The 11,845-nt window shown below is 40.9% G+C and overlaps 1 non-coding gene across 1 annotated transcript; it reads right to left on the bottom strand.

Annotated features, from left to right (window-relative positions):
• Nucleotides 1-6,165: 6,165 nt before the first annotated feature.
• On the bottom strand, nucleotides 6,166-6,238 carry TRNAT-AGU (transfer RNA threonine (anticodon AGU)). The gene has a single exon. It is a non-coding gene; the product is annotated as a tRNA-Thr (tRNA).
• Between the last annotated feature and the right edge of the window lie 5,607 nt (nucleotides 6,239-11,845).

An 11,845-nucleotide genomic window follows, 5' to 3' on the forward strand; every position in this document is an offset into this window, starting at 1 on the left:
CAAATGCTGATTTATTTTAAGATAGGTTAGGTTTAGTTAAGCAAAGGTTGCACAAACCTGTAAAAACGAATGTTTAACCTCAAATGAACAAAAAACAGTAGCCATAGAGAGTCGTTAAGTGTGAAATGTTATCACTCAAGAAACGAGAATGTGCTAAATGAGATGAAGAATATGTTATGAACGAAGCTACAGAAACGGAGGACAGAGATTACTTCTAAAGTTAATAATCGCGTAATTGTTACATTTACCTGATTTTTTTTAATTTTCATATCCATTTGACTCATTTTCTTGTAACTGATTTATTCAGTTGTCAATGATTATATCTGTATCTGTTAGAGAGGTAACACATGGTCCCTAGTGGAAACTAGATGCACTTCGGTCGCTGTGTGATCCGAGTATTGCTTAACCTGATCCTTCTAAGCCAATAAAAAGGGGGCAAACTAATTCAAATATTCCTTTAAGAAGTACCAACTTTGAAGCCAAGTTAAATAAGTATCCTTTTATCTCTGAGACACCAATATCTTAAAATACACGCGCACATTAAGTTAGAAACCGCTCAGAATTTGACCTTAAAGGTTGAAGCCAATTGGATGAGACACTCAGGAATTAACACATGAAAACCAACATTTCAATTTTCTCTGTGTTTCTTAGATACAAAAACGCAAACTTGGACCAACAAAAACGAAAATCAATCTGAACTTTTCTCTAAGTAAGATTTACAGCAGTGAAAGTTTAAGTATGCCTTTAAGTAATTAAATTTAATTAATAATTTGAATACATTTTTTTTAACAATGGTCTTGAGGACACACATGTAGACTTATTTGTTCATTAGCAGATTTAACCTAGGATAACCTAGCTAAGTCAAACTGTGTGATTTATTTGAAATCAGAAGAGACATTCTCTAGTTAGTTCACAGAAAACAATTTGATTAATAAAATAGGCATATTAAAGCTTATGTAACCTCAGGTCAAGGCACACCTTCCTTGGAAGAAATTAAATCAGCATTACAAGTTTAAAGACGACCAGAAGAGGCATTCTCCAGTTATCGGACAGACTCTAACAAAATGTGCACCTACACAGCCTGAAGTCAGGCACTGTTTCATGTGTTGGAAGAGATGAATCAACTGTTAATGATTGATGCTGTTCAGTGTTGCTTTGTTTTATTAAATAGGAGAAAGTTCTAAACCGGTAGGGGTCATTTAGATCTTGTGGAATGATAGGCAGACTTGATGCAAGGGTGAAATAAATCCAGTTGCTTGGATCAAGAGTGCATCACCAGCATCAATATAAAATAACTCAATAATGAACAATAATACAGTAGTTTTCGAGGTTAAGAGTGGCAGAACGTCACCTACACACTGCACGAACAACATTAACCTTCCTCTAGGGACGATACCTGATTGTTGAAATTTTCAAGCCGATCAGAGGAGGTTTTCTCTAGTTATCACATGGGAACACAACCAGGGAATGGTGTATGTAACATTGTTCATAAGGAACACATGCATGCAAATAGTCATGAGAATCTTGGTCTAGATACCGTATACAAATGTTGAAAGTTTAAAGCTGATCGAACAAGTCGTTCTCGAGTAATAAACGAAATTTTCGGAGAAAGAACAGAATTTGGTTTATAATATTGGAGGTTTATCCTCGTTAAACTTCAAAATGATCTAAAAACATAATTATTTTTTATCAGTTTTCTTTTCTCAATTATATTTTATTTCAAATTCTCTAAAATTCTATAAGAAAAAATATTTTATTTATAATTTCAGGATTTTTTGTAGAATGTTGTCTAAAAAAATGGCAACTTGGCACCTATATGGCCTAAAATCATAACAAAAATATTTCCAGTTAAGAGACACTTGTGATTGGGGTTTGAAGCCGATCGGAATAGGCATTTCCTAGTTATTACAAGGCAAACAATTTAATATAATTGGCACCTCAAAATCTTCACGGTTCAAAGTAACCGCCCAAAATTTCTTATAATAAAACTCATTAGCAGTGACAACTTCAGAAATATTAGAAAACCCATTAGAACTTCGGTAATTAATTGTCCTGGATACAACTATTCTAAGATTTTTAACAATTTCAGTCAAGTTTCTAATTTGCTCTTACTAATACTAAACTTATGGGGCATCATCTTTCTTATGAAATGCATCACCATTAATAGTTTGAAGCCGATCAGAAGAAACATTCTTCTGTTGCTGAATATATATAGATATCACTGTTTATTCAGTAAACTTTGCAAAGTGGGACTAATGCCACCCAACAACAGCAAAAACCTTCAGTCACGAAACCACACCGGTGGAGAAAATTTGAACCCTACCAGAAGAGTCATTCTCCAGGTATGGTATGGATTCCGATTCCAAGGTTTTTATTTTAACTACGTTACTACATCAAATTTCTCTGAATGCCGTAAAATGCATCAGCCATTAAATATTGAAGTCTTTTAGAAGAGGTAAACTGATATTTTTTTTTTAACATAAATTAAGGGAAATAAAAATTCCATACTATTTTGGACACGAAAGTCAAATCCGTAATTAGAGTAAGCGTCATAAATAGTGCATTAACAGATCACACACACAAAACTAGACTTCTCACTATAAACTGTTGCTTTATATATAAAATATGTATGGGTTCCTCGCCTATATTCGGATTTAGTAGGATTCCCCTTCCCCTAGATGCGCTCCATTATTAACTCTCCTAGCACTGATAAAGTTAACTTATGGAGGACAGAAAAGTTAGTGCTCTCCTACGCCTGCCTACTTTCACCTGAGATTTTTGGGTTAGAGGACACGTCCATGCCACGAAGCTTACATTTAATAAGGTTCCAAGTGGTCTCTATCGGAATTAAATCTTTCGACTTTCCAGATCAGTCATTAAAGTATAGCAGATCACAATAATTTAGCCATCTCCATATGTCTCTGGCAGCATAGTAAGGGGCATCATCTTCAAGAGATCAAAGGGCGCCTACACAAGCCAGTTGTGCCAAGAATGTGGCTCTAGTGACCGTGCATAAGCGTCGTCTGAATGAGGCCTTCTCAACCTTTGAGCAAAATAAAACCGAAGAGTTGGATGAAGAAAAAAATTTAGTCAATTTATTAAAGGTGTCCCTGCGAGGATACCTAATAAATCACTTTGAATTATTTGAGTTATCCTAGGACCTAGGTAATTCAAGAGAAGACAATTATCAAAATCGTTATCATCAAAATTATCATCATCAAAATGCTACTATTATCTTCAACTGCCTCTTCTTACAACCTCAGCAGCTGTCCTGGATGGAGGAAATCCAAGTTAGAAATCGAGGTGAGGTGGTGTAGAGAAACATTGGAGGGAAGGGAGAAGATCCGAAGGGCGGGGGAACGGCGGGGGTTGGAGGGAGTGAAGTGAAGGAAAGAGAGGGGTTAAGGGGAGGAAGGGATGCTGGGAGGGTGAGAGGAGGCTAGAGATTTGCTGAAGATCCGCTGGCCGCTCCCAACAGCTGGGTCCCTCCTCACAGTCCTCTGTCACTGTCATGTTATCTCTCCTCTCTCTCACTCTCTCTCTCTCTGTCCGTCTGTCTGTCTCTGTCTCTCTCTGTCTCCTCTCTCCTCTCTCTCTCTCTCTCTCTCTCTGTCTCTGTTTCTCTCTCTCTCTCTCTCTCTCTCTCTCTCTCTCTCTCTCTCTCTCTCTCTTGTGAAATTTATGACCTTCTAAGAGTTCAAATAAAATGGTTTAATCAATTTTATGGATTGGTGGTGCAGTGGTAACATATTTCACTCTCATGAAGACGGTGAGTAGAAACTCGTTGGATTCCTTTTTTCACTCATTGCTGCTTTAAAGACAGTGAAAATTTTCAGAATGGATACAAACATAACACACATGCACACACACACACACGCACCAGTCGAGAAGTGTCCTCCTGAGTCGCTTGCCAGAAGTCCTGCCCAGTTGCCGAGTTTTGTCGACGCCTCACTCGAGGGCACCAGCATGTCGTGCCCCAGGTTGAGTGAAACCTGCAGCGACTCCTACGATGACTGCTTCACCATTCCAGAGGAGACAGTAACCTGTTACAACACAGCTCAGCCGCAGCGATGTCTCCTGTGTTGCAGTATCTGTCCAGACGCAGGAAGGCGTGCAGTGATGCCCCTCTACGCTCACTGCCTATGACCACGATGTTTAGCACACCCCACATGTTTTTTTCTTCCCTCCCTGTAGGAAGTTTTTTTCCATGTTCATATGTATATATATGTTTTTATTTTGTGTTCTGTGCCCTGTTCCTACGAGAGAGACACCGAGTTCATTTTACCACCAGTATTGTCGCGTCGGGACGATGCGCGGTAGGTGGCCGAGCATATGTAGACAGCCTGTACTGTCTGCACAGACAGCCCATGCTGTCTGCCAGCTTAGTTCATATTTCGCAGCATTTAGGTGCTGCCCTCTGTAGGCTCACCCAGGTCAGTGGGAGGCTGAGCCCATTCGCCCTCACTCACACAGCGGCCTAGCAGCAAGACACAAGGCCTCCCAGCTCTCTCTCGTGGGATGGCCCTGCCCGGGCCATGGGCACAAACACACAAGCCTGTGTACCCACCACGACTTAACAATAAAGTAAGAAGCCTCCGAAGACGTATCATTTCAACTACCCGCTTTCAGCCCTACCAAACAAACCCATTAAACACTTCCTGGCTACTCCATGGCTGAAGAAGTACTTCCTAACATCCCTGTGATTCATCTGTGTCTTCAACTTCCAACTGTGTCTCCTTGTTGCTGTGTCCCAATTTCTGGAACATCCTGTCTTTGTCCACCTTGTCAATTCCTCTCAGTAATTTGTATGTCGTTATCATGTCCCCCCTATCTCTCCTGTCCTCCAGTGCAGTCAGGTTGATTTCCCTTAACCTCTCCTCGTAGGACTTACCTCTTAGCTCTGGGACTAGTCTTGTTGCAAACCTTTGCACTTTTTCTAGTTTCTTTATGTGCTTGGCTAAGTGTGGGTTCCAGACTGGTGCCGCATACTCCAATATGGTCCTAACGTACACGGTGTACAGGGTCCTGAACGATTCCTTATTAAGATGTCGGAATGCTGTTCTGAGGTTTGCTAGGCGCCCATATGCTGCAGCAGTTATTTTGTTGATGTGCGCTTCAGGAAATGTGCTTGGTGTTATACTCACCCCAAGATCTTTTTCCTTGAGTGAGGTTTATAGTCTCTGGCCCCCTAGACTGTATTCCATCTGCGGTCTTCTTTGCCCTTCCCCAATCTTCATGACTTTGCACTTGGTGGGGTTGAACTCCAGGAGCCAATTGCTGGACAAGGTCTGCAGCCTGTCCAAGATCCCTTTGTAGTTCTGCCTGGTCTTCCATCTAATGAATTCTTCTCATCACCTTCACGTCATCTGCAAACAGGGACACTTCGGAGTATATTCCTTCCGTCATGTCGTTCACAAATACCAGAAACAGCACTGGTCCTAGGACTGACCCTTGTGGGACCCCGTTGGTGGCAGGTGCCCACTCTGACACCTCGCCACGTACCATGACTCGCTGCTGTCTTCCTGACAAGTATTCCCTGATCCATTGTAATGCCTTCCCTGTTATCCCTGTTGCGTGTGTGTGTGTGTGTGTGTGTGTGTGTGTACTCACCTATTTGTACTCACCTATTTGTGGTTGCAGGGGTCGAGTCACAGCTCCTGGCCCCGCCTCTTCGCTGATTGCAACTAGGTCCTCTCTCTCCCTGCCCCATGAGCTCTATCATACCTCGCCTTAAAACTATGTATGGTTCCCGCCTCCACTACGTCACTTTCTAGGCTATTCCACGGCCTGACTACTCTATGACTGAAGAAATACTTCCTAACATCCCTTTGATTCATCTGTGTGTGTGTGTGTGTGTGTGTGTGTGTGTGTGTGTGTGTGTGTGTGTGTGTGTGTGTGTGTGTGTGTGTTTGTGTGTGTGTGTCTGAGTGTGTGTCTGTGTGTGTGTGTTTGTGTATGGTGTTGGTTTGTAATAGTATGTGTGTGTGTGTGTGTGTGTGTGTGTATGTATGTTTATGTATACGTGCATGCACGTAGGTACATACTCACCTATTTGTGGTTGCAGAGATCGATTCATAGCTCCTGGCCCCGTCTCTTCGTTGGCCATTACTAGGTTCACTCCCAGCTCCGTGAGCTTTATTGTACCTCATAAAAATGAGAACAACGTGCCTCCAGGGAGGATCGAACTCCCGACCTCTGGTTTACTAGACCAGCGCTCTAGCCACTGAGCTATGGAGGCGTGTGAGTGTCTGCGTGTGCGCTCACCTAGTTGTGCTCAACTAGTTGTGGTTGCAGGGGTCGAGTCATAGTTCCTGGCTCCACCTCTTCGCTGGTCACTACTAGGTCCACTCTACTCCATGAGCTTCATCATATCTCTTTTTAAAGCTGTGTATGGATCATGCCTCCACTACATGACTCTTCAGATTGTTCCACTTTCTGACAAACTTTATGGCTGAAGAAATACTTCCTAACATCTCTGTAACTCATCTGAATCACAGTTGTGACCGTTTGTTGCTGTGTGTGTGTGTGTACTCACCTTTTTGTACTCACCTATTTGTGGTTGCGGGGGTCGAGACATGGCTCCTGGCCCCGCCTCTTTACTGGTTCCTACTAGGTCCTCTCTCTCCCCGCTCCATGAGCTTAATCATAACTCGTCTTAAAACCATGTATGGTTCGTGCCTCCACTACATCACTTGCCAGACTATTCCACTTCCTGACAACTCTATGACTGAAAAAGTACTTCCTAACATCTCTCTGACATCTATGTGTGTGTGTGTGTGTGTGTGTGTGTGTGTGTGTGTGTGTGTGTGTGTGTGTGTGTGTGTGTGTGTGTGTGTGTGTGTTCGCACATGCGTGTGTATGTGCTTCAGATAATCTTATGAAGATTGCAATTGTTCAAGGGGATCGAATCCGTCAAGCCGGCTTCAATAGATTTGATAACCATTTTTCATGTGATATTTGCCGGCGCATAACATGGATGGAGCCTTCAGACGTCACCTGAGATGACTGGAATTGCAGGTGCTGTTTGTTAGTTTAATCACCAGGAATAATCACATGGTGCCGGCATTGTGACTTGGGTGAGGAACTCTATAGCGCAATAGTGGGCCACAGCAGCAGCAGCAGCAGCAGCAGCAGCAGCAGCAGCAGGGACCGCTGGCTTAACTGTGTTAGACTCAGACTCAGACTCGGTTACCTGTGTTAGACTCAGTGGTGTGAGTGAAACGTCTGATCTAATGAAGAATACTCAAGCTCCTTACCTCTGCCTCACGTACCGAAGGTAAGAATGTATTTTATTTCAGGAAGCTTTAATCCCTTGTGGGTCATTCAGCAGAAGGAGTTGTGAGGACTCGATCCTCTATCCGCTAATCACAGCCCGGTTTCTGACCAGTCAGGTGGCGAGCTCTAATTGGCCTTGGTCATGAAATGGTCTTAGGATCGTGATAACGACATACCTTCAATTTGTCTTCACTGTTATCCTCTTAGTGAATTACTTCGGAATTCCAGTGAGCTAACTGAACCCTTCTAAGATAGTCTTACGAGGAGGTAGGTGACTTAAGCTCACTCTAGCAAAGATCGAGATATTAATTTCTCTTTCCTTTAGTGTATGACCTATGTAGCCCTGACAAAGTTCTGAATATTTGATCGCTATTACAACCCAGGAGTCCCAAAGGCCTGTTATCCTGGGTGTAAAGGGAGTGAAATAAACACAGCAGAAAAACTTTTGATTTATATTATCCTTCATCAATTTAGAACAGAAGTATGTACACTATATACACTATGTACAACAATAGGTATTAGTGCACTCCACGGTAAGCAAGGCAGAAGAGAAACCACTAGAGAGCAGACCGTGCTTCAACCAGCTCTAGAATGGGAATGACAAGGGCAGATAGGTAAGTGGTACCCAGATCACCTCTGCAATTGCCAAAACCATCTTCTCATTGGCTGGAACCTGGGTACTGATTGAATGACGGGGCCCCATCAACCCTTAGTACCTGGATTGCTGGATGGGGGAGATAGCCTGTCAATGAGGGTGTGTACATGCGCCGAATAAAGGTTACGTACTCTTTGCATGCCACAATCGCTATATTTCTGATGACGGTTCTTTGGTGTGCTTTGACTATCACAATCTCAGTCATCAGTCTCACTCCCACAGTCATCAGTATCACTCCCACAGTCATCAGTCTCACTCCCAGACTACATTACTCCCAGTCCCACCCGACTCCCACCCATACAAATCAGTCTCAATACCAGACCACTCCCTCATCTCTCTCCCACATTCATCGATCTCCCGCATTCCTCCCAGTCCCACCCATCTGACTCCCACACACATCAATTCTCACTGACACGCCACTCCCTCTGCATGGATGATGTATTACCATATTTCGTAATGGGTAATAAAATCAACCAATCCACTTCTGCACTGGGCATTTTTGACAATTTTTTTCTACCCTGAATCCTCTTAACTGGCGAAAACTCGAGTGACGACGAAGACAGAAACTTACAATCTGGTCTTGATTCCTGGAAGTAGAATTATGTGTCATAGACACGCTACTAAAAATTTTGTAACAGGTTTTTGTGGCTTCAACGGCACTGCACGGGGTGGCAGGAGCACCGAAAAGTGTTTAAGAAATTCAGTTCTGAAACACTTGCTTACTGTATTCCTTCTCAAGCTGTATTCCTGTAACTTGTTGCTTTCATAAGTACCATTTGACAGTTTAATGAAATTTCATTCGTGGGTACTTATCTATTTTTGATTGAAGGGATCGAGTCACAGCTCCTGTGTGCGTGTGTGTGTGTGTGTGTGTGTGTGTGTGTGTGTGTGTGTGTGTGTGTGTGTGTGTGTGTGTGTGTGTGTGTGTGTGTACGAAGGATGGCAGGCTCATGTAAACACTGTTAAAGAGCTCCGATTGGTGTCCTTTATATTGAAATTTCTTATCTGTGGCAACTTACAGACATATTTCCACTGGTTCAGCGTCTCACTTCAGTGTGTCTCGCATCACTGTCTCATCTCTGTATCTCACATCTATGTCTCACATCACTGTGTCTCACATTACATTGGCGCATTTCCTCATGGCATTACATCACTGGTTTTGTGTCTCTTCAAATTACATTTTGAAGAGTGTGTATGCTCCTGTGTCAAGAATTCTCTGAGGGAGTATCAAGTCTCAAACTCTCTTGTTGGAAGAAGCCAAAGACACGACTTACAAAAGCAGCTTCTGTTTGAAGAGCTTTTTACTCTGTGTAGAGCTTTATCAAGACATGAGTTGATGAATCTCTTCAGAGAGTGAATCTTTTTCCCAATATAAGCGTGTTCTGCAACTTGTAATTTTTTCTTTTCGTTATTCTATCACTTAAATGGCCCACCGTCACATAAATATTATCAGAATTCATATATTCTCTCATCACTAATGTGTTTGATTGTCCTCTTATTGAGGAATGTAGAGATATTTATTGAGGAATATAGAAATAGACAGTATGTGACCAAATAGCATAATAACCTATGTGACCAAATATTTTAAGCAAATTTCCTAAATTTGCTTGTAACATACAAGTGAACTGTAGATATAAATCCAGATGTACTCCCGTTAACCTTTTTGGGAATTACTTCTTAAGCCTTTTGTTTATCCATATGCTCTTGTGGTACCGTTCACAGGATAGATATGGGGTGCACAATAAACTAGGCACTTTGATAGCAAAATACACACAAAAAAATCTAATCTCTCATGACGAAAGAGAGTTGAGTAGTGAAGCAGAGCTGGTAAGAGCACCTTCAGTGAACCCGAAGTCCTCAGTAAGTGTACATTGACGCTCCATTTGTCTCCTCCAAGGAAAGTAGTAAGGTTAACATCAGGAATTATGCTATATTCACTTTTAGCCTCAACATATTTCTGTGTCAAGCGCTATGTCTGTATGGGTCATGCAACACAATGAATGATGAAGGATAGATCCTCCTTTTGTTAAATGTGGACATCTACCTACCTGGAGGGTGTTCAAGGGGTCAACGACCCCGCAACCCGGTCCATGACCAGGCCAGGCGGTGGATCAGGTTCAAATCAACCAGGCTGTTACATGGGATCCTAGAGTCTACCTGGAGGTTATTCCAGGGATGAATAAGTTTTAAGAATCATTTGATGTCTTTTGTGAGTGTGATTCAAGATCTGGTGGTGATTAGTTCTGGTGGTGATTAACTCTGGTGGTGATTAGCTCTGGTGGTGATTAACTCTAGTGATGATTAACTCTGGTGGTGATCAACGACTCGATTCAAGCACCCCGGCGGTGGGTTGCTTTAGCATGGCAGTAAGGTTTGAGTGGTTCGTATCAATGGGACATTGGCTTCTTTTCTGGGAGAAGTGTCACTCTCCCCACAGGGTGGAAATAAATGGTATAAAATACCGACACAATGGAAATATAAACACTTAAGCAGTATAATATGATCCTTTATTGACAACGCTTCGCTCACGCAGTGGGCATTATCAAATCACAAACAGATCTGTTTGTGACTTGATAAAGCCCACTGTGTGGGCGAAACGTTGTCAATAAAGTATCACATTATACTGCTTAAGTGTTTATATTTCAATCCCACAGGATACTTGTCTGACTAAGAGTCCAGCATCTTTGTTGGTATATATGCTGTATAGTCCTTGTGGCTTAGCGCTTCTTTTTGATTATAATGTTGGTATATATGGTGAGGATATTTTACCTTTCGTCTGAATCTGATGACACTGTCGATGATCCGGAACAAGTTATGGATATAGATTGCTGAATGTGAAAAATACCGAAATCGTTTTGTATACTTTGTGATTAAGATTAATGAAATGTGAGTGTAAACTGGTCATGACAACAGTAAGTTGAAAAATGTTTTAAGTGCTGAATAAACAAAGGCTTCTAGTGATTTATAAATAAAATAAAACCATAAACAAAAATCTACTGCAGTGTTATGCAGTTTAAACACTAAACTGTAACACCAGTACACATATCCAGTCATCAAGCTGATATTTAATTAATTTATGTTTTAAGAAAAGTTTTTGTACTGCTAATTATGTTTAATTTTTCCCTGGAAACAATAGATTCGAAGTTTTAAAAGTCACTAAACTTTTATCTCAACTCGTATAAATTAGCTCTTTATTCTTTCATATTTTTAACATTATTGCCAGTCGGTTTTTTTGGTTAAATTTTTCATAGCACTGAATAACGTTTCTATTTGTGCTGTTCAACATAATTAATTTACATATTGCAATTAAGGCGTTTTTATAGTAGGGTAATTAACGACAGCAGCTTAATTATGCTTATTATTTGTTTCATCATGAGTTTTCTTGCTGTACGACACTTGATTACTGTTAATAATAGAGTTAATTCTGTGACAGGTAAAGCTGAGTCTAGAATGTTGTAATTAAGTTCATACTTTGAAAATGCAATTTCGTCTATTGAAATATTAAGTTCCTTAATTAAAAAAGTTCCTCGATTAAAAGAGTAAGTTCCTTGATTAAAAAAGTTCTTCGATTAAAAGAGTAAGTTCCTCGATTAAAAGAGTAAGTTCCTTGAATAAAAGAGCAAGTTCCTTGATTAAAAAAGTTCTTCGATTAAAAGAGTAAGTTCCTTGAATAAAAGAGCAAGTTCCTTGATTAAAAAAGTTCTTCGATTAAAAGAGTAAGTTCCTTGAATAAAAGAGCAAGTTCCTTGATTAAAAAAGTTCTTCGATTTCAGTATTAAATGCAAATAACTAAATGCAGTAAAGATTTTTAAAAAATAGTATAACCTTTTAAATCAAATTATTTTACCCAGGATTGTCATGGTCGTTGTTTTTCTTTATAGAGAAATATAAACGTCGATATATTATACAGGAATT

Source organism: Cherax quadricarinatus, chromosome 16 (genome assembly GCF_038502225.1).
Source record: "Cherax quadricarinatus isolate ZL_2023a chromosome 16, ASM3850222v1, whole genome shotgun sequence".
In the NCBI taxonomy this organism is placed as follows: Eukaryota; Metazoa; Arthropoda; class Malacostraca; order Decapoda; family Parastacidae; genus Cherax; species Cherax quadricarinatus.